The 23,320-nt window shown below is 39.6% G+C and overlaps 1 protein-coding gene and 1 non-coding gene across 6 annotated transcripts in view; both read right to left on the minus strand.

The window, feature by feature from the left end:
- The window catches only part of PRICKLE1 (prickle planar cell polarity protein 1), a 107,355-nt gene that overhangs the window by 60,149 nt on the left and 23,886 nt on the right, over nt 1-23,320 (minus strand). The gene's annotated exons all lie outside the window — the stretch shown is intronic.
- On the minus strand, nt 10,068-10,140 carry TRNAN-GUU (transfer RNA asparagine (anticodon GUU)). Its single transcript has one exon. It is a non-coding gene; the product is annotated as a tRNA-Asn (tRNA).

The following is a 23,320-nucleotide window of genomic DNA, read 5'->3' on the forward strand; positions in this document are numbered from 1 at the left end:
TGGATGGTTATCTCCTCTGGAGGGAAGACAAAGCAACTAAATAATAATCCAAAATGTATAGATAGTAGAGTCTTACATAACATTATCCTCGAGGAGTAAAAATTCTTTTTTGGTAGTTCTGAATACCATTCCATTGAAAGTCAGTTTTCTCTTCTCCCCTCACTCATAAAGGGAAAAATTCAGCTTGGAGTTTCTGTTCATGGAGGTAGGGTTTGGATCAAATTCATTAGATCCAAAGTTAGGAAAAAGGAAGAATTTGTCAAGTTGGATTAAATTATGGATTTTTATTTCTGCTTCTTTCATTGGTAGACAATGTAATTCATTACTTTAAATGAAACACTGACAGAGAACCTGAAACTCTTTATTTTATACTTTAGAAATGCCATGAATCAATCCCCCTAAATTATATTGAAGTCGCTGTTTAGTGACTTGCTAACTTCCCTAGTCAAACATAAGCTCTCTTTTTGGATTGGCATTTTCTTTACTACTCCCCTGGGGAAACGAAAGAGAGTTCAGCAACTCCTGAAGCTTCCTGACTTTTTCCCTAAGAGTCCCTGAGACACTAGAGAAAAGTACAAAAGGCAAAAACCCTAAATAAGCAAGGAAGGTTTCACAGAGGATCTACTGGCCAAGTGACACAAAAAATTAAGTGTATTTTGTCCAGTTAATATTACAAGAAAATCACAACCTTGTTCATCGAACATATGCCTTATCGCTAAACATCCTAAGGCTTTGTTTTTAATGTACAATAAATAGTGTTAAAACAGTGGTACCTTTCCACCAATGATAGATCAAATACTCTGGATCTCTGATAAATGATCTTTTAGGCTCACAACCCCTTCCCCCTTCACATCATGTAGTTTTACAAAGATAAATCAGAAAGGTTTAAAAAACTATATACTGAAAACCTTTTCCATTTCATGATTGTCTACAGGCAACAACCGAGAAAGCGTATGTGTTTTAATTCAGGAGGAAGAATAACGCTGAGTCCAACTCTTAACCCCTTGCAATTCACATAAAACATGAAAATTCAGAGCCAACTTTACAGACAACTTACAGCTAATTTTGATTTATTTGAATATAGTTGACGTGATATTTCTGATTCAATGTAAAATGAGCAATGGTTAATAATCAGAAGCATATCTTTCTCTACAAGGCGGATGATAACATAATGAGAAACAAAAGCATTATTTTTTTCTTCTTCATTTATTTATAACATATTTCTCATTTAAAAATTTCTGTTCTCGGGCTTCCCTGTTAGCGCAGTGGTTAAGAATCCACCTGCCAATGCGGGGGATGCAGGTTCGAGCCCTGGTCCAGGAAGATCCCACATGCCGCGGAGCAACTAAGCCCGTGAGCCACAACTGCTGAGCCTGCGCTCTAGAGCCTTCGAGCCACAGCTACTGAAGCCCGCGTGGCTACAGCCTGTGCTCCGCAACAAGAGAAGCCACCGCAATGAGAAGCCCACGCACCGCAACGAAGAGTAGACCCCGCTCACCACAACTAGAGGAAGCCTGTGCGGAGCAACGACGACCCAACGAAGCCAAAAAAAAAAAAAAAAAAAAGGATTTCCATTCTCCCAGCATTTCTACTTCTAGCAGTAAATCCTAAGTAATCAGAGATGTGCAAAAAGGTTTATGTACAGGGTGTTCCAAGAGTAATTTTTAATTCTGAAAAATAAGAAGTGCCTTGAAGATTCAACATTATGGGACTGATTAGGAATTAAATAATTATATTCAAGTGGTATAAAATTGTGCAGCTATAAAAATGATGCTATAGAACCAGTGCTGTCCAACAGAAATAGAGTGTGAATGATATTTGTAACTTTAAATTTTCCAGTAGGTGCATGAAAAAATGTTTTTAAAAAGTGAAATTAATTTTATTACTATATCCTATTTAACCCAATATTTCAACAGGTAATCAATATAAAAATTAATAATGAGGCATTTTCCCTTTTTTTGTACTTCCTCTGGAATTTGATGTGTTTTTTGTAGTTACAGCACATCCTAATTCTAACTAGCCACAATTCTAGTGCTCAACAGCCCATGCTGCTGTGGTGACAGTACTGAACAGTGCAGTTACAGACAATATTTAGAGCTAGAAAGTAGTTAATAATGTATGAAAATTTAAAAACAGATTATATGACATATCTATAGTATGATTCTAATCGTATGCTTTAAAAATTCATGAACAGGAGAAAAAAGCATAGGAGGGTATAAGCCGAAATGCTCACAGTATTATTCTAGGAAGCGGGATTACAGTTATTTTCTTGTTTTCTTTTTTCTCTTCTGTATTTTCTAAATGTTTGAAAATAAACCTGTATTATTTTGAATTTAAGAAATGATTCTGTTAACATGCTCCAATCAGCACTGATTAGATTTATGATGACCCTAGACATTCAACTCTTTCTAAGAATTTGATCCCTGAAAAGTAACTGTATTTATTTTGTATTTCATACTAGTGAGTACAAATTTCATTGTCCTTAGAGAATAATTCACCACTATGTACAAGATTTATATTTTGAGCATGAGCCCTAACATTTGCCCCTTAAATGTAGTGTGTGTATTTACAGTATAAGAACCGTGAGTAAATTATTTCATTGCCTGTTAAATAACCATTTTAAGTCTAGACAAAAACCATAAATAGCCATTATTTATAAAGTTTCCATTCAAGGTACTCGGGAAATTGTATAATGAATAGGCCATGTGACCAACATCTCCTCGTACCCCCAAACCACACACAAAAAAGAGAGAGAAAATATATAAAATTGGCAAAGATGCTAAATACAGACAAAATCCACTTTGAAAAAGGGAGACTAAACTAAAATGACTGTTGCAAGCTCGGCATCCACCTTAAAGAATCAGAGAGCTTACTCTGCTGACCCTCTTCATCACTGTAGCCCACCCTCCCAAACCCCACCCAAAAGGCTCTTAAGACAAACCAGCCTATATTTCCTCTTCAACCATCTCTTCTCAATATTCCCCATCACTAGCTCTGCACTGTCTAGCTCTCTGGCATTCCTCATTTTATCCTCAACAAAATTCCTGTGACCCTTAAGGAGGTCCAGAAAACGTCTGACATTCATTTATTTTACTGATAAATATTTACTGAGCTCCTACTTACTGCATTAAAGTGGGGCTTACATCAGCTAGGAGAAATACACAAAAACATAAATATACAAAAATAATTTTAAATGGTGGTAAGGAAAATAACGGAAAAGAAGAGAGTGCTATGGAAGAAGATAATAGACTGGGGCTTGGGGCAGGAGCAGGGTGGTGGTCAGGAAAGCCCTCTCCAATGACAAAGGACAAACCCACTGATGCTGAGGCCTGATGGATGAGAGGGAAAAAGCGGGAAGAAGTGCCTTCCTGAAGATGTGCATGTCCCAGCCCTGGGTGTATGGGAGCCCAGGTAAATTCAGGAATCCAGGGTTGGCTGGGTTAGGGTTAGGGAGCGGAAGAAGGCTGGAGCCAATTCAGCCCGTGGGAGTCTAGCAGAGGGGCCAGTGTGTAAGCATGGTCATTACTAGTATTAACGACGAGAGCAATAGATAAAATATAAGCATTTTTGACAAGCTAAGGCACATGCTAAGAGCTTTGCACACAATCATGGACTAATTCCACACAGCAGCCCTTTGAGGTAGGGGTGATGAAGCACCTGTGAGGTTAGAACCTTGTCTGAGGTGACATGACTCGTCGAGGGCAGGGCAGGGGTCTGCTGACACAGCATCCTCTTGGATGAACTGCCTCCCCTTCCAAGTTTTGCACCCTGATCCACTGCCACCAGAGTTATGGGCAAAGGCAGAGTTTTTTGAAAGAGGATACTGGAAAAAAAACAAAGAAACTGAGATTTCTGTTCCTAGAAGGAGAAACCTATCTTATGGACACGGAAGACCACATTCGCTCATGTCTAAACCACAGAGGAAGGACAAAGAAAAATATGTGTAGCACGCTATAGCAGATACCTGCAGGTTTTGTCTTCCTGATGCGTTATTTTCATTTTTTTCTAGTAAAAACTATTTTCTTTGGGCAGCTCTCCCTCCCCTTCTCTCGGTCTACAGTGGTTTTGGTAGGGCAGACCCTACCCCTGGCTTTAGGGCTGAGCACATGACTTTTCACACCTAGGCAACTGGAACACTTCATTCCCTCGGCCAGTTTCAGGCTCAGAGATGGCACATGACTGATGGCATATGAGCTCGATCTGGGGCTTTCCTGAATGACTGAGAAAGACGTAAGGTCACAGACGCTGGTGTGCACACCGCCTCCATATCAGACGACACTGCCTGAGGAGGAAGCCAGTGAGGAGAAAAACGTGCCTGGAGATGAAGAGGTAAGAGTCCTTATGAATCACTGCGCACAGGGGTTCAAACAAACTAGAAGCAAGAGTTACTCCTCGACTTTCCAGCTGAATACACCAACAAGCTCTCTTTCTCTGAGAAGCCATTCTGAGTTGGAGTTTTCAACCAAAAAAGACCTAGTGTGGATTAGAGTCAGAGCAGACTGGAGAGAAATGAGGGCCAGAGTAAGGCCAGTATTAGCCAAAATGGCAGAAAAGTGGCCATTATATGACCACTGAGAAAGCAGACACTCAGATGGCTGCAGTAAAACTGTTCCTCCTTCTTGGCGGCAGGCAGCCAACCAAGTGGAAAGCACAACTTTGAGATGCAGGTGCAAACAGCCAGCAGTCAGGAAAGAGTTACTGGATGCTTGAGGGGCGCCAGACTCCACGCTGGGTGCAGGAATATGTTGATGAACAAGACACAGTCCCTTTCGCCCTTGGAGTTCATAGCTACTCCAGAGGGAAAAGGAAGGAAGCACAGGTGAGCGTACCTACATCATAATTTACCTACAAACTGAACTCAGTGCAGTAAAAACAGCACCTGATGAAAAAGAAAGTCTTGGTTCTCTGGTCTAGACATAAACACCATCCACTGAACTATATAATGAAAGGCTCAAAAGTGCAGAGGCCAAAAGACAGGGAGACCTGGAAGATGAGAGACCAGCTCTCGTAGCAGCAGCAGCTATGGGCAGAAAGGCTTAGAACCAGAACTGCAGGAATCTAAGTGGACTCTGGTCTGTTTCCAGAAATAAAGTTGCTAAAGAAAGAAATCAATCTAGGAACTGAGAACAGAACGTCAGGAGGGACACCGCAAAGAGCCAAGGTGAAAAATGCCTCCAGCTGCTACAAAAGGACATGAACCCTGCAAGACTTTTCTGGCCTTTACCACCATAGCTCTCAGTAGCTCATCTCTCCTCCTGACCAATTACTATATTTCCCTGAGCAGTTCTACATCCGGCTCCCTCCTCAGTGAGGCGGGACATGAATTGCTCTGCCAAACGCAGGATCCAGGCCCCCAGAACTTACCAAGAACACCTGGTTTCTGGGTTCCTACATTCCTGTGTGTCCAGCCTTCAAACGGGGCCTCTTCCCAACTCGCTGTGCAGATGTGTAGGGTTTTCACCCTATTTGCTACGAAGACTCATTAAGTTTCATGCCCAAATCACAGATGTAATTCATATTTAGTGGAGGTGAATGCTCTTAAATTAACTGTTTGGAAAAACTACATGTAGTCCACCTAAAGAGTTATTTTCATTCTTCTCCACTCTTCTATTTACAAGATCTCAACATAAAGATCCCATTTGGGTGTTGCTAAATTAAAACGCCTCACTCAACACACATACGCCTCCTGAATTATCTGTTTTGTGTTAACTGGGACCTGAGGGGAGACTCTTCTTGAATAAATGCACCAAGGAACAAAAACCAAAACCCAGTAATAATGGACCGAGTCAAAAGGACTTAAATACCAACTCTGATGATTTGAGCAGTCATTTAACCATCACATTGATTCACTTATGCAACAATTTTACAGTGAGTGTTTACTGTGTATCAGACAGTGATCTAGGCTTTGGGGGTAAAGCGGGAACAAGACATTTTCTGAATATTTTGTATGTACTGAGTACCAAACTATGCTCTCCTCCTTCGTGGAGATAAATCCATCTTTCCTTCCTACTTTATTGACTCTGCCCAGGATATACTCTTAAAAATGGCATGTCCATGTCAAGACTCAGTTGTTCAAAGAAGCATTCTTTCAACAAAAGCAATCTTGTAACAGTAATACTAAAAAAAAAAAAAAAAAAAAAAGAAAAGAAACCCCAAAACAAACACAAAAAACCTTTAAGATCATCTAATTCAACCCATCATCTACAGATGACAAACCTGAGGCAAAGTAAGTTAAGGGTACTTCTCCAAGGTGGTCCATATCATTAGTGCTGAAACAAGTATTAAATCTCTTGGTTTTTCATCCAGTGCTTTCTTCTCCTGCACCATCCAATACGGTAGCCACTAGCCCCATGTGGCTATTTAAGTTTAAATTTAGAATTAAAAATTCAGTTCCTCAGCTGCACTACCTCCATTTCAAGTGCTCAACAGCCACATAAGCTAGTGGCTCTTGTATTGGGCAGCGAAGAAAAGAGACTATTTCCATCACTGCAGAAAGTTCATTGGACAGTGCTGTAAGGTCTAAAACACACTGCTTGCGTTATTCCAGCTCAGCACTTCTCAAACTTTAATAGGCAGAGTACTCAATCTGTGGGGGTCATGTACAAATGCTGATGCTGATATAGTATAGGTCGGGATGGGGCCTGACATTATACAGTCCTCATAAGCTTCCGTCCACAGAACTGCCCTGGGTCTGAGGACCACACTTGGGAGTATGGAGTGTCAAGGTTCTGGCTCAATACTGCAGTTAATACTGAAAGAATTAGTGTCCTAACAGTTTAATGTGTAGGATGTTTTTGTCTGCCCCATGAGATTTTAAGCTGCTTAAGATAGAGCAACATGGGCTTCCCTGGTGGCGCAGTGGTTGAGAATCTGCCTGCCAATGCAGGGGACACGGGTTCGAGCCCTGGTCTGGGAAGATCCCACATGCCGCAGAACAGCTGGGCCCATGAGCCACAATTACTGAGCCTGCGCGTCTGGAGCCTGTGCTCCGCAACAAGAGAGGCCGCGATAGTGAGAGGCCCCCGCTTGCCACAACTAGAGAAAAGCCCTCGCACAGAAATGAAGACCCAACGCAGCCATAAATAAATAAATTAAAAAAAAAAAAAAAAAGATGGAGCAACACATCTTATACTTCCCATCCCTCATCATGACTGCACAGCGTAGGGATAGACCAGGAGTAAGTTTTCCTATCTATAAGTGCATTATATTTGGTGCAAGTTACTGCAATGCTACACATAAACACATAACATAAACAGTTTCTTTCCTTTTTTTTTTTTGGCCACACCGCACGGCTTGTGGGATCTTAGTTCCCTGACCAGGGACTGAACCCAGGCCCTCAACAGTGAGAGCACGGAGTCCTAGCTACTGGACCGCCCAGGAAATTCCCTCTTTTTCTTTTTAAAAGACACCAGGTCTTTGATCTAACCATTCATTGCCTTTGATTTCCCAAAAGTGAGACACTGGTAGCTGTACTATGTCAACCTCAAGAAAACACATAGGATTTAATTGTATTTAATGGTTTTAAATTGAATTGTGAATTTTACTAAGGCATACATATTTAAAATAATTTTTAAATAGTTGACAAAATACATATAAGGTATATTTGATAGCTGAATGGATGCTAAATAGTCTCCTGAAAGTACAATTGAATATTCAAGTTGTCTCTACAATTAGAAAATGATTAAAATATTTACAAAAATAATACAATCAGAAATTTTATCTGTGTCTTTAAATTACTGTGGCCTTATTTCCTAGCCTGGAAACACAGAGCACCCTTTCTTAATGGGACAGCTGACAGCTGTCTTGGTATGAGCAGGCACTTCTATAATTCTTATCATAGTTTTCCATCAGCAACTTTCATTTTCCTAGAAATTTCAGTGATTACTATATGTAGTCAGTTACTAATTAACAACTTTGTATTAGGTTTAAGAGTTCAATCACTTTTGTATCTAAAAGTCACATATTTATGCATTAAGTTTCTAAAGAAATGAGTCCTTTGTGCCTTTCTAAATGTATTCCTTATAAAGCAACAGGAAAAAAAAGTTTTATTAATGCACAAGACTGAAAGAAATGTCAAGTATGCTAGAGTTCTGGTTTTGATTTTGGACTTCAGAGAAAGTAAAAGAAGCAGTGGAACAGAAGAGCCCTGTAATTACAATCCAATGTCCTAGAGAAGACTATCTGATATCTCTTCCAGTTGGCATTCGAGCCGGTGTAAGAAAATCAACTGCGATCAGTACAACACAAAGTCATCCCACCTCGTCAAGATCATCAGGAATTACACTGGGAGTACGTCATGAACCTCCCTGGTTTTGTTTAAGACCTTCTTGGACACATTAAAAGACGGAAATGTTTCAAGAGTTAAATCAATAAATTTATTTATGCTACACAACCTAAGCCAATAAAAGTTTGTGCTAAGATTCCTCAAACTCCCGCTTCATTTTGGGGAGGGTTAACTAAATGAGCATTTTTTCCCCTAGGAGGAGAGTAGACTGCTCTCCGGCAGCAAGATGGCAGCAGTATGATGGTTGACAGTTTGAGTCTGGAGTTACTGGCTGCATACAAATTCTCCACTCAGCCTCTTCATCATGTCAGCCTTAGGAAAATTAGCTCTCTCTTTAAGACTCAGTTTCTTCATCTGTAAAATGGGAATGAGAATAGGATTGCTGGGAGCATTTAATGCAATACTGATCATATGGCACTTGACACAGCAAATAAGCATGTAGCACATAGTAAGCTTTAAATGAACCTTAATTATTTTTACTAGGTCTGAAAGGGATATATCATAGCTCAGTGGCCATGAAATATTTTCCTTCACTTTCATCAAGCTCCTTTAAGACCTCTTACTTTGTGTTTGTATCTAGAAATCTTCCCTTAAGATATAAAAAATATCTATTTATGAGAGAAATAAAAGATGTATTTGGGGATTCATTTTTTCAAAACAAGTATGTTATCTGCTCACCTGGAAATGCTCTATAGCCCCTATTCAGAGAGAAAATGATTCAAAGACACTGAAGTATAATCTCAATAAATATAGTATCAATATCCAGATTGAGTCAGTAACATTAGATACACTCCTCTAGAAGAAAACTTTCAGTCATGGGGTTGCTGAAGTGAGGTCCAAGTAGCTCAGAAGGAAGTAGAAGTAGACAAATACATAATTTATGTTGCATAGGGGAAAAATTTGACTTAGTTCACAAAGAGGACTGTTTTTGTCCTTCAGTATCTAGTCTGGTTGCTGCCTACACAAGAATCATGTCAACTCCTCTCTTTTCTTATTGAGTGCAGAACTGACTGAGAGAGAACAAGAACCATTCTCCTCATCAGGGACAAGAGACAGTGGTCCCAGTAACAATCACTCAGGCTGGCCAAGCTCCCATCATCAGCCAAAGAAAGGGCTTGTGTATCAGCACAGTCAGGTGAGAAGGGGTCTGATGTGCACACTCCCTGCATCAGGGTGACCTTTCTCTGAAGGGAGGGCGGTGGACACATTCCCATCTAAGATGTTTATGACAGTGCTAGTCAGTAACAGAATCCAGGCCCCCTCCAGTCATAGGGTGCAGGGCAGGGGGGCGGCCTGGAGCAAGGAAGAGAAACAGGCTTGACACTGCACATGTGCATAGCACCGTCCCATCTACAAGGTCATAACAGAACTCACTTGACCATGGTCCTCATGAGGTTGGTACAGTTATTTTATCTTGTCAAGAAATGAAGGTCTGAGGGGAAGATGGCATGCCCAAGAAAACCAGCAAAGTGGCAGAGGTAGGAACTCCATCCATGTTATTCTGTGGGCAGAGGGCGAGAAAAGGGTTGTGGGGAGGGAAGCACTCAGAACTCGGCTGTGGCAGCACTAGATTTCACCAAGGTGTGGTTCTTGTGGCCTTTGGTTTTATTTTCTACACTGTCAAAGCAAGTAAGGTTATAAAACTGGGGTTTTTATGTAATTTTTCATAATATCATCAAATATTTCATCTCTATTCAAAATTTTCAATTTGTTTTTAATTTAAATTTGTTTAAATTTCTTTTTTTTTTTTTTTGGCTGCGCCACTTGGCTTGCGGGATCTTAGTTCCCAGACCAGGGGTTGAACCTGGGCCCTCAGCAGTAACAGTGCAGAGTCCTAACCACTGGACCACCAGGGAATTCCCTGAAATGTTTTAATAGCAGCTTTTTCCTCACCTAACCAGGATCCGAACAAAGTGGTACACTGCATTTGGTCACTAGGTCTCTTTAGACCTTTTAGACTAGAATAGTGTCCCCATCATTTCTTTAAATCACACTGGCTTTGTGAAGCATCACAACTGTTGTCTTCTAGAAGGGCCACATTCTGGATTTGTTTGTTTCCTTATATCGTCTTTTAACATATTCTGCTAGCCCCTCCATTTCCTGTAACCTGTGTCAGGTTTGATTGGATTCTTGGAAAGAAGATTTCACTGGTGGTGGTATGTTTCACGTTGTTTCACATTGCTCACGTTGTTTCCTATTGTTTCACATCAAGAAACATATAAGATTGCCCCACTGTTACCGAATTTCAGAGTGATCACTTGGTTTAGTTGGTGAGCACCGTATTTCTCCATTTTAAAAGTGCGTTTCGTTTTACTTTGTTTTGTGTTTGTAAGTCGTTAGTATACATAATTTTTTTGGTACTATGTAGATACGCTATTCCTCAACAATTTCTCAATTTTTGTAGCTATTTTTTATGTTATGTTTGTAAATCTATCATGTTTTACCAATTAAAATCCTCCTGCAACATTCATTATTTGGGTTGGGAATCTGGTGAGCCAAATCTGCCCTATTCCCACCTCCCAGTGTCACATTCATAGACCCAACCGCAGGTTCAGGCCTTTTCCTCCACGTGCCAAGTAAAGATGGTGGGCCTTACCTTTTGCAGGACAGGGGAGTTCCATCAGGATATGGACAGAATTCAATCTCTACCCAAAACTCTAAGAACAATGCTAACCATCTGGTAAAATTAGTTATGCTTTTGAAAATGTTTATTTTATCAAAGTTTTATATACACACACAGACACACATACACTTTTTAAAAGCAAAACAGTGCTAAAAGGCTCACAACAGAAACAGTAGTTATTTGGCCGCCCTTGGCCAACAGAGTCAACCACTTTTAACTCTTGTAGTTATTTCTTCCACTACTTACCTCCATATTTCTAAATAATATGTAGAACTATTATACTTAATTTAAAAATTTTAGTCATTATCTCTGACTTCCTCTTATAGTAGATGAGGATTAGCTGCTTTTCCTATTACTGGCTTTGGAGGAGAAGTGAACGTGAACTCCTAAGGTGACCACACTGAATTTTGACAACAACTAGCACATGGTTAGTGGGCCTTAAAAATACTGTTGAATGTCATTGGATGAATGATATAGATATCCAAATGCATAAAGCCAGGATGCATTCTGCAGTTTCTCATAGCAAGTATGCATTGAGCAGAATGTAGGAGAAATACCTAATCTCCCCAAATCACATACATTTAAGTTGGTTATTTGTATTTTGTTTTAGTATGTTCTTAGAAAACATTAAAATTCAACACATTAAAATATTTTTAAAAGAGGAATGTCATGAAACTAATTTAAAGGACTCAGTAAAAACATCTCTGCAGCCCAAAGATCTTTTTTCAAGTAAATTCTTAATTGGCAGTAGAGAGAGAAATCTCTACTTTCTTACTTTAGATGTGAGAAAGTAGTCTTTTCTAAAAATGATGAGCAAACATGCTTGAAAATATATGGGAGACCTTCCCTGGAGTCATGCAGGCTCAGAATTCAGCCCTTTGCCTCACAGAATTTCAAAGTTTGATGCTAAGCCAAAAAAAAAAAGTATAAGTTATGAGTACTCTGAAAAGACTCCCACCTCATTAATATGTCTCAAAACACATTGCTTAAGGGTAAAGTTAATTAAATCACAGTACACATAAATTTGAAATGGATGGATAATCAATCACAGACAAAATTATGTTATACAAAGACAAAATAGGTGTAGTGGACATTAATAAAAGTTAAATGAAAACAGATTCATACAATGGAAGGAATTTTTCACCTGACTTGCTGCTGCCTCTTTGTATTATCCAGCTTTCGGGACTATCTGAGGCAAACTGATGAAAGAATTAAATATTCTTCTTCACTTGGAACCCTTTAAAGTGGCAAATCTTCCATTTAGTACTTGAGAATTTCTCAAGCTGACTTCAACCAGCATCAAATTTTCTAACAAGGCACTAAAACTCTTAAATATACTGGCTGAATTATGTAGCTTTGTGAATTTTCCAAGAACTCTCTCTCTGTGTTTTGTTGTCGTGTGTCTTTGGGCCTTTCACTTTCATTGCATTTCAACTATTTTGGTAGAAGAGAAAAGAAAGAAAGAAATTGAAACCAGCCATTTTGATTACTTGTTAATAGTTCTGAAAAAATAGACCCTGAGTTTTGTTTTTTGTTTTTTTTTTTGTAATTAGCTGCAGGCTCCAAGTATTCATGTATTATTACTTATAGGAGCAATCTGGAGCAGATTTGAAATTATTTTCTGTAGCTGGAATAATTTCTACCCCCTGTAATATTATTTCCCTTATATGTCTAGCTTTTATAACATTGAATCTCAGAATGGGGAGGATCTTAGAATGAGCGACTTTCGGGGCTTCCCTGGTGGCGCAGTGGTTGAGAGTCTGCCTGCCAATGCTGGGGACGTGCCCTGGTCTGGGAGGATCCCACGTGCCGCGGAGCAACTAGGCCCGTGAGCCACAACTACTGAGCCTGCGCATCTGGAGCCTGTGCTCCGCAACAAGAGAGGCCGCGATAGTGAGAGGCCCGCGCACCGTGATGAAGAGTGGCCCCCGCTTGCCGCAACTAGAGAAAGCCCTCGCACAGAAACGAAGACCCAACACAGCCATGAATAAATAAATAAATAAATAAAATTTAAAAAAGGAAACAAACCGGGAACTGGATAAACCTACTTTCAAGGTTCTCAGATTAACAGTATTATGTACGTAATGAAGGCAGCGATATTTATAACTGACAATTTTAATTTATAAGAGAAGAAAATCAAGGTTAAATTTCACAGTATATGCGTAGAAAAAATATCCTCTATCTTTAAGTCTCCCTAATATAGTAACAGAAAAATATGCATTCGTGCTTTCTAAGCATAAGCGTAATATAGGCGACAAAAAGGACAATCCAGGGTCCTCCCCCGAGGACAGTCCATCCAGGAGTACGCAGCAGTCACGCACACCAGAATAACTAACTACACAAGACCGTATAAGCTAAGTGGTGAATAAAGGGTCCAGAATAATAAGTTCCAAGGAGCAAGGGCTGGCTCCCTTTCAGGAGGTGTGGTCAAAGAGCAGGGGGAATTTGAGCTGGGCCCTAAAGGTCAGTTTTCCAGAGAGGAGGTGGGGAAGAGGAAGGTCATTATTTCAGATGGAAAGAATGTGCTGGTCTATCCAACCCCCATCTACAATTTAAACTAATGATAAAGCTGCAAACCAGAGTCTCAGAAGGTTCCCTGATTTGGCGTAAGAAGAAGGGAGAGAACTTGTGCAGCTTATAACTTTCTAGATAAGGTCGCCTCTCCCCACAGGAAGCTAGAATAAAGGTATGAGGAGTAACATTAAGGAACAATTGGCACCCATCCCAGCGTTCCTCATCCGCCAGGGTTCCCAAGCCCCCGTGGCATCGAGGGGTCTTGCTGAAGCTGGTCAGAGGTAAGAACATACATCCAACAAGCTACAGCAGAATCCACACCAAATGGGGGTTTGTGAGAATACAAAATAAAGAGTGTAAGAAACACAAGAGGGAAACAGGTTAAAATACCTGTTGTTGTTAAGCTTATCTTGACATAGTTGCATGGGTCACATGCAGAGTTCTGAGTGGGGCTTCCAGTGACTCAAAGTCTCCTTTATGCCCTGGGATGGTGTAATGCCCCCATCCTCCACCCCACTGCTACTGACCATCTCCACTTGGGTGACTCTAGGCACCCTTTCTTTTCTCCTTCCACAGTCTATCTCATAGGATATGCATGCCTCCTCCCAACAGTGGCCTAAACCAGAAACCTGAAAGTCCCCATGGACTTCCGTCTCTTCCTTAGACTCTTTAATGGATGGGTCACTATCTCCCCAGTCTGGTCTCACCTCCTCTAATCTATATATTCTCCAGACTGCTGCCACAAAGAGTCTCACTTGCAGGATAAAAATCTCAACTCCTTTTTAGCAAGGCAGAAAAGGGCATCATTATCTGGCCCCAGCCGACCAGTCTGACCTGAGCTTCCAACACTCTTTCCTTGAAATTTGCATCCTGGCAACATCTAATTACCTGAGAGGTCCCGGAACCCACCCTGCTTTGGGGCCTCCCCGCCTTGCAAACACTCTTCCCTCCACTGTGCTGACAACTTGGAACATTTCTACTCATCCTTCTAGCCTTAGCTCAAGTCCTTTCTCTGCTCTGATTCTTTCCTGACACCTGCCCATGTGCTGAGATGCTCCCTATCCAAGTATATCCTAGAACTGTGACAATTTACAATGTCTGTCTTTGCACCTGCTTTGTAAGCTCCTTGAAATCAGGAACAAAAACCTTTTTCCTCCCAGCTCTAGCATCCTGCACACAGCGCCCACCCAAACAAAACTTTGTCGAGCAAATGACTAATTTTAAAATGAAAAAGAGAGGAATCAATATTATTTGGTTAAAATTAACAAGTCTGAAGAAATCCACTGCGAACATTAGTCTATTTAATTGGAGGTGGAGTGGACTTGCATGGGGATATTCTCCAACAGTTTATCTTTTCTTTGAAACTGTCAAGCCAATGAAATAGACTCACACATGTTGTACAACAGGGCAAGGAAGCAAAGGAGCATTTGTTTAAAAGAAATGACCTCTATGGTACTACCTGAATTTACAGGGTTTTGGAACTCTTTTCCACCCTGCTGGTACTCAAATTTAACTAGAATATTTTCAACCCCTTCTCTACTACCAAAACAGCAAAAATACCACAAAAATTTAGAACCAGCCAGGCAACAGAGATTTAGCACCTACTTAGCTTTGAGAACTCTCAAAATTACATTCAAAGCCCCCCTATAAAATGGGAGATGCTATGAAATTGTCTTTGCATCCCTTGAAGAAAAGGGTGACACACAGACTCATGCTGGAAATCGCAGGACTGAACTCTAAAATCCTCAAGTTTTGAGTATTTGGTTAATTGCAATCATTTACTTTCCTTGGGAATTAATAGAAACCATCTGCTTAATGATAAAGCTGAGCTCTGCAATTATTTGAGGAAACATGTGCTGTAGTCAGAGTCTTATTGAGGAAGCCTGCTAGACATACGTATTTTTTTTTTTATAATTAAAGCCAATCACATTCATTAATTTAAAAATGCTGGGTTTTTAAAATTTATCAGCACCACCCTTGTTAATATGTACCTGTGCAACCTTCAATTTTAAACTTACAGTAGGTTAAATAGCTATAATTGTACAGATGGCTGTGATCAACATCAGAATGTTGAGGTGATCATGAGACAAAAATAAAGATGAGAAATAAATGTCCACTCTGAACCACATACCCGCCTCTGGGTCTCATGCCTGTGTGCGGAGGGATATTTCCCTCTCCTAGCAAACAGGAAAATGGCTGAGTGCTCCAAACAAAATTCCTTTGAACTGGCCATTTCTCAAAGCTCCTGCTCATTCTAACTGCAGTTCTGCTAGCAGATGTGAAGAAAAACAGGCAGCTTTTGTTACACGGCAGCCTAGAAAATGGGAAGAGCCAACGTCTCCTCTGAATGGCTGTAAATATTGATCCACCTGTAAAGAATAAGGGTGCCATCTCTGAATGGTGGCAAATAAATAAAGCAGGAGGAGAATAGAGGAAAGAGAAACACACACGTTGGGCCAAGAGCTCCAAGCCAGTTTCTTCTGTGTATGTGTGGCCCAAGGGCGGAGGAGATGTTTATTTGGACATCTTCCCTTCCGAAAAGAAGCCAGCAGACTGTCTGCTTTTGTATGCGTCCACTGTTAGAGCCCAGTTCATTTTTAACCAATGTAACGAAGGATTTTGAATTTTTAAAACCAGTTGGTAAGAAACAGCTAATCCTCACCACTCCAGCCCACCAAAAAAACCCACTTTGCCTCTACAATGTTTAACTAGTTATTACTGTGGTCCTTAACCTACAGAACAGCAGAGGGGTTAAGAAGATGGGTTTTGCAAAGTATGACAGACACTGACTGAAATCTCCATTAGCCATTCACTACCTGTATACATTTAAGAAAGTTACTTAATGTCGTAACACCTTATTTTCTATTTCTGTAAAATGGAGAAAATAATAGTATCTACCATAGAGGGCTGTGAAAATCAAAAAAGATAATGTATGAAAAGTGCTTAGTCCAGGGCCTGGAGCAGAGAAAGTGCCCACAAATATGAGTTATGTTTGTCATTTTTATTCTTATTATCATTATGGCCAGTCTTACGGTAGAAACTAGCAGGAAAATCTTAGGAATCATCAAGATTCCTGAGGGATCACCCCTGCCAGGGGCATCATTGCCAGAAAGAAGGCATCCTCTCTCTTCTTTTGAAAAGGAATCCAGGGAGAAGTTGAAAGAGTTGGGCTGAGGTAGCTGTGTGCAGTACCACAAGCAGCCATTCTATCAGAAATGTACACAAAGACCCTGTTTTAAAGTTGAGCAAACACAACAAATCTTTTGGCAAAGAGGGAAGAGGTGTTTTAGAACATGAATATTTGTATGCCACCCTCAGTTTCTTTTTAAAAAAAGTTTCAAACAAATATGTCCATTGTATTATGTCATCAAAAGGCATATGGGTTCTAGAGTCAGAGGGACCAGGGTGCCTCCCCCGTGCTGCCACTTACCCTAGGTGACCTGGGGCAAATCACTGAATGTCTGCCTCAGTTTCCTCCTTTGAAAAGTGGTGATAATAAAAACACTCATCAAGTTATGTAAGCATTAAATAAGCTGATACTACAATGGGTCTTAGAACTGAATTCATTTTGCTTATCATTGTAAAGATTAAAAGAGATAATGCATGTAAGCCTTGTATGTATTAAGTGCTCGTTACACAGTACCTATCATTCTTACTGTAAAGAAATTAGAAAATAAAATGAACGAACCAGAAAAAAGTAAAATAACTCAATTTTTACATGGAAACTTTTAGAATTAAATAGTATAAAAATGACCAGAATTGTGGTTGGAGAAAGACACTATTTCCAAGAAAACTATGGAAATTTATTTCCCTAATAATCCTTTAAAAAGGAGTCTGGACTAAGCCGTTCCAAAGGTGGGAGATGACTTCTGTATTTCCCTTTTAGACCCGTTAACAGTTCACAAATTATTCAGTGGAGGAACTATTAATGGAAACCTGTAAGACAGCAAAAGTATCACAGGAAGCAAGGCAAATGCCTACTAAAATGGGAAGCTCCAAGTTCAAAAAAGACTTTTAGCCAAACCCAAGAGAAGAAAGGGAATGCATTTATTAACGTCAACAAATCCAAGTCCTATTCGAGGTGGAGGTTTTAAAATACGGAACTTTCCCCCTAAAACCCAGGTTCAAGTTCCCTTCATCAACTCTTTCCCTAAGGCACTGGGCAATAATGGGTATTAATATGAAAATTTCTCTAGTCTGAATCACAGAGAATGGACCTAGACCTTTTTTTTAACGAAGAGTACCATACTAGGTAGTGCAATACAGACACTTGGAGGGGATGGTCCACTTAAAAGTACTGCTTTGAGTGGACAGCTTTAAAAAAAATTTTCAAACTCCTTTAGAATACACAAATTCTGTTAGATTATAAAGGAAAATAGAATAAACTTAGCCCAAATATTTTGGGGGGTTTAAATAATATTATTTTGTTTAAATATGTGGAAAACAATAATCTTTCTGTGGGACTATAAAATCAGTTTAGCAATGTTTCTTTGCTTTCCTTTTCTTATCCCCACCTCCAAAATTTAAAATCTTTCACAACATATGTACTGATTACTACATAAATATAATTAATTTTTAAAATAAGAATGCACAAAAATAATTATTTCCAATGTATTTTCAAGTTTCAAATGACACAAGAGCTCAGGGTTAAATTTTTTCTCATGTTTTTTTATGGTCTAACACATAATTTTGAAATGTGACACATGAGTATTTGTAAGTTATAATAGAGTCTAAATATTTTAACAGTAAGAAATAAAGCTTACTTATTCAAGAAGAGCTTTTTTAAATCGTCCCTCTAGGATCCTTCTAGAATAACCATTATTGCTATACAGTATTTTCTTTGTATGTTACATGGTTACTCAGAATTAGCAACAACATTACGCTTATTCCTAGCGCATATAAACCTTTCATTATTTCTAGGGAAAGTAAAAAGAATTACACCTTTCAGCATTTAATCACCAAATTTGATTTTCTTTACAAATAGCCTGAAGGTAGGTCTGTAATATTATGTATCTCTTAATTCCACTTGGAAGGTAAGCAAACATGTACCAGCCCACTTAGTGCCTGAATACAATCCATATTCTTTTCTGTGGTTCAGACATAAAGCCCTATTGATTATGTTCAAGTGGCCACTTACAAGGGTGCCTTAAGCAAGTGCTTGTTGAATTCACTGAAGGAGGTTCTCTGGCCTTGGCAGAGGCAAAACGCTACAGACCTCACCACCACTGTGCCCCAGCTTGAAGGTTTTGATGGCTTCCTAGGGCAGAGGATGAGGCCCCAAACTGGGAGATGTGGTCCTCCGACCTATCCAGCTTCATCTCACAGCATGTTCACCTTTGCTCTAATAACCACCAACAGTAATAACTACTACCCACACAGGACCTAAGCACTGGATATAAAGCAATTAATTTCATCCTTACACCAACACCCTTTAGCGGAGGGACTATTATTACCCCCACCTTACAGAAGAGATTAAATGACCTGCTTGCGATCTGCCAGCTAGCAAGTGTGGCAGCCGGGATTCAAACAAGGACAGTGTGGCTCCAGGTCTGAGCTCTCCCCTCTTGACACTTACACAGAGATAGGGTCTGGCACAAAGTAGGACCTCAATAAATCTTTATTAAATGACTGAACAAGTGACTTCTACAATTAGTCAAGAAGTCTACACGGGTCAATCCTGACTTCCCAGTTTCTACACATAACTCCATTATGAGTTTCAAAGGAGGATTTAAATGGATAATGCAGAAATTTGCTCAGCAAATATTGCAGAGCACCTACAACGTGCCAGGCACCCAGGCTAGAAGGAGACACTGCCCTGCCTCCAGAAAGCTGATGGCCCAGCGTAGGACACAGACCAAGAACAGGCCACTAATTGTTACCGGAGTGGTGACTGCTGGATGCCACTCAGCCACAGAATAGCTCGTCTGAGCTGCAGAGCTAAGCCTTGGGGAGGGTTCAAGACAACAGTGAATGCTCTATAAATAAAGCCAGTTTATTCAACACGTATTCATTCTGCTTTAACCTTTTGTGAGCTGGCCTGCGACAGTGCCTGGCCTGAGGAGCCACTCAATTACTGTTTGTTAAATGGATGAAGGAAGGGACAAATGAAGGAAGCAAGCCAACTGTGACTGGTCACCTTGTTTGATGACCTTGGAAAATGCATTTCAGGTTCTAACCAAACTTGCAGGCTCATGTAGTTCAGGTCTCTCATTACATCAGAGCGGGAGAGGAGCCACAGTTAGCAACTCCCTGCCCCCCACATATGCTTCCCTTAAAAATAAGAGGCAAGTCAATAATCAAAATAGCAAATGGAACTCCAGATTTTATATCACCTATTCACACACCACCCTCTCTTCCTTTCTGCAAATGCTTTCTTTTTAAAGATGTCCATGTTTACTTAAAAGATGCTTTAGGGACTGGAAGGGCTGGATCCCTCCTTATGTCATCTGTGACACATGGAATACTTGAGTTGTTACAATTCTGAGCTTTCTGTGGGAGTCATTTTGTTTTTATAAAACTGGCAAATCAAAATTCTAGGTTTCATGACTGCTTTATGTAACCGTGCAAAGTTTTTCTCTCTGTATAAAAAAGGTTCTTCACACACATTAAAATACTTATTCCAAAATCATCACAATTTTTTCAATCAAAAACTGAACAGCTTTGACATTTTAAAATAAGAAACTGTCACTTGCAGAATTTGATTAAACTATTCTAATAGCAAGCTGGAGTCATTAAAATTGGCTTTCAGAGAGATACTTCACATGCTTCGTAACTGGCATACTGTGATGACAGCCTCCAAATCAGGCTTCCAAGTAAGACGGTGTCTCTAAAGACTGGAAAAAGGCATGTCACACACGAGCCACCCATTAGAAATGTGTTTCAATCTTGTTTAATCATACAAATGCTACATCTTCATAATAAAGTAATACTATTTTGCATAAATAAAATGTAATATTTACACTTTAGTGCACACATATTCTTGTGTTAGAAATGGAAAGATATTCTGGGAAACACTTATGCCACCTTAATTCAAAAGTAAAGTACAAAAGAGCATTTCATAATTCTTCTCTTTGTCCATTATTACCATCAAGGGTGAAAAAGGGAGGGAACAACCAATAATTTGTTAATGGTTTACGACAGAAATACCAGGTTAATTAAAACAAAAACGGCACAATGTTTCCTAAGATTTACTACCATTTTATTGAAGGGCAAACTTTCTTTAAAATTCCAGATGTGAAAGTGCCTTAGGAAAATTCCGATGCTGTTGTGGAAAATGCGGTGAAGGTCTCCGACAGGACGCGGCTTGTCTGGGTCCCCAGCGGCTCTCCCGGGACCAGCAGATGCCAGCCGGGAGTGGGCGCTGGACCACAGGCTCACTGGACAAGCACCACTTTTGCCTTTGGGTCACTAAGCTACAAAGAAACGCTCTGTTTTAAAAGTCTTCTTACAGAAAGTAATAAAGTGCTACTTCTTGGCTTTTACGACCTTATATTCTTTTAAAGAACTTCATTTTCCCATATAGGAGCCAGAGCTGATGTATATGGTTGATATGGTATAAGCCACAGCCAAGGGAAGCTAAACTGAGAAGGCAGAAGATACTGTTGGAAGTACAAGTATATTGAATTAGTTAATTTTCTTAGGCAGTCAAATAGCTACCAAATAGGCAGGATTTTTTTTTTTTAATCTGACATTTAACCAGGCGTACTGAATTGAATGATTTATTTTACACGTCTTTTTTCATTTGTGAGATGCCCTAGCTTTTAGGTTGCAGTGTAGACGGTAAATTTCTGTAGAAAACTGAGAAATTGGGAGCAGTAAGTAGTTTGAAAGAAAAGAAAATCAAAGGACAATGAGTTCAGGCCTATGTGAAGTGCTAGACATGCACTGAAACTCCTTCAAAGAAATCACTTTTTCTTCTTTGTCACTAATATCATCTCTCATTTCAACAGCCACTCTGTTTCCTGGTGGTTTTTAGAAAATAATATTAACCTATATAATCCATTTAGCCATCAGAGGTCTTTTATTTAGAAGAGTTATTCTGATGTCAAGATGCTTAAATGCTCCTTCCTAATTAAAATGTACCAAAATAAAACCTACTTAAGACTTTCCATGGGAAGGGAAACTTCCTGATCTCTCTTCCCTTAGATATAGGCTACCGACCTGCCCTTGGCAACAGTATTGATTTTACCTGATTTGACTGACCACAATTGAACAGGTTTTTACCACATTCTCACAGCGGGGGAAGTACATTCCAGGTGCAAAGTCTGGAGCCTGTGCTGAAGGTGTTACACGATACACAAATCATTGGCAAGCAAAACAATTGTATCCATGCTCCCTAAACATTGCTTCACAAAATTAATGTGCTAACCATTAGTTCTATATACGCTGGAAAAGAAATAAATAGGAACAAGTTCTTCAGACAAAGTGGAGATATAAATTTTTAAATATCACAGATAAAATGGGAAATCATTCAACATTTAGATATTCTTAGTCTTCGAACTCAGTATTCAAACTTATTTATACCATTTCTATTGTCTGAGACTATTTGTTGAAGAGTGTGGAAATAATGCCAGAGACAGAGTGTGGGAGAGAGAGAATAAGTGATCCAATTTTCCATTAAAGGCAAGCTTTTGTTAATTCTGGACTAGGCAGTTATTTAGTTACATCTGTGCTTTGCCGTGGCTGAAGTCAGTAGCCCCAGCACTGGACAGTCACCTCACACACGGCCACTACTGTTCACAAGCAACGGTAGGCAAGAATGGATGTGCATCTGATTCTGGAAAAAATTTCCCTTAATCTTGGCAGGTCCCTAGCACCATCTTCATGCAAGAAACACATGTACCATTGGCAGTTCTGAAAACCAGTAATAATATTGCTAACTTGTGTTAATAATATAAAAAATATTAATAGAATCCTACCCCCCAAAAGAACGAAAATGTCTTCCAGGATTTGTGATGCCTGAAATGCTATAAATCTCTGAAGACAGGTTATATCCTTCCCACTTCCCTGAGGCATTTGTCACATTGCCAGACAAGATTAGAACCAGATAAGCCTCAGATACTTTTTGAAGATATTAGAAAGATCATGTTAGGGGAAGTGGCTTAGGGGTTATACTTTATCAAACCAACATCCTTCAAATGCCTCTTACTAATAATATACTGTTGTCTGCTACAGCAAGATGGTGGATACTGAGGCAAGAAGGGAACCATATACTTAGTAATAACCTTTATTCTGTTTTCCTTTTCTGTGTGCTTGTGAGGGAAAGATCTATTAAAAAGATAATAACACAATAAGACAATAGAAAATAAGACAATAGAAAAGTCTCCAGCACCAAAGGCATTTTTCACTATGAAAGCCCTTTCTAACCACTCCCAGTCACTTCTCTGACCTTCTTTTTTCTAAACTTTCCTGTTACTCCACCCAAATTTTTCTCCTGAATAGTATTTTTTTTCTACTCCATTCGACTCACAGTTTTGTAATACTCAGTCACAGAATAGCTTACTACTGGCATCTACCTTGGGTGAATATGTGTTTTCACATGCGTTATTTACAGTAGAAAGTTAATGCTATTCTGTCCAAGAACTAATGAACTAATTTGGTTTAAATTTAAAGGTCATACTTTAGAAGCCCACAAAAGTTTTTCAATTGCAGGCAACTATATACATTACAAATCCTCACTAGAGATTTTATCAGGGTGTATAATGAAATTCGTCTCATTTTCCATTTTAGATGTCCATTTTTAATGAAAATGACTCAATGCTTATGTACAGTAACTATGAAAAGTCATCTCTAAGAATGGCCAAGATACATTGCTAATTCAAAATCACCGTGGGAAATCTGTCAGTCACTGAAGTCACCTTACGGTTGCTCCCAGACAAATAGGTGAAAATGTAATGTCT

This window comes from Balaenoptera ricei, chromosome 10 (assembly GCF_028023285.1).
Source record: "Balaenoptera ricei isolate mBalRic1 chromosome 10, mBalRic1.hap2, whole genome shotgun sequence".
In the NCBI taxonomy this organism is placed as follows: Eukaryota; Metazoa; Chordata; class Mammalia; order Artiodactyla; family Balaenopteridae; genus Balaenoptera; species Balaenoptera ricei.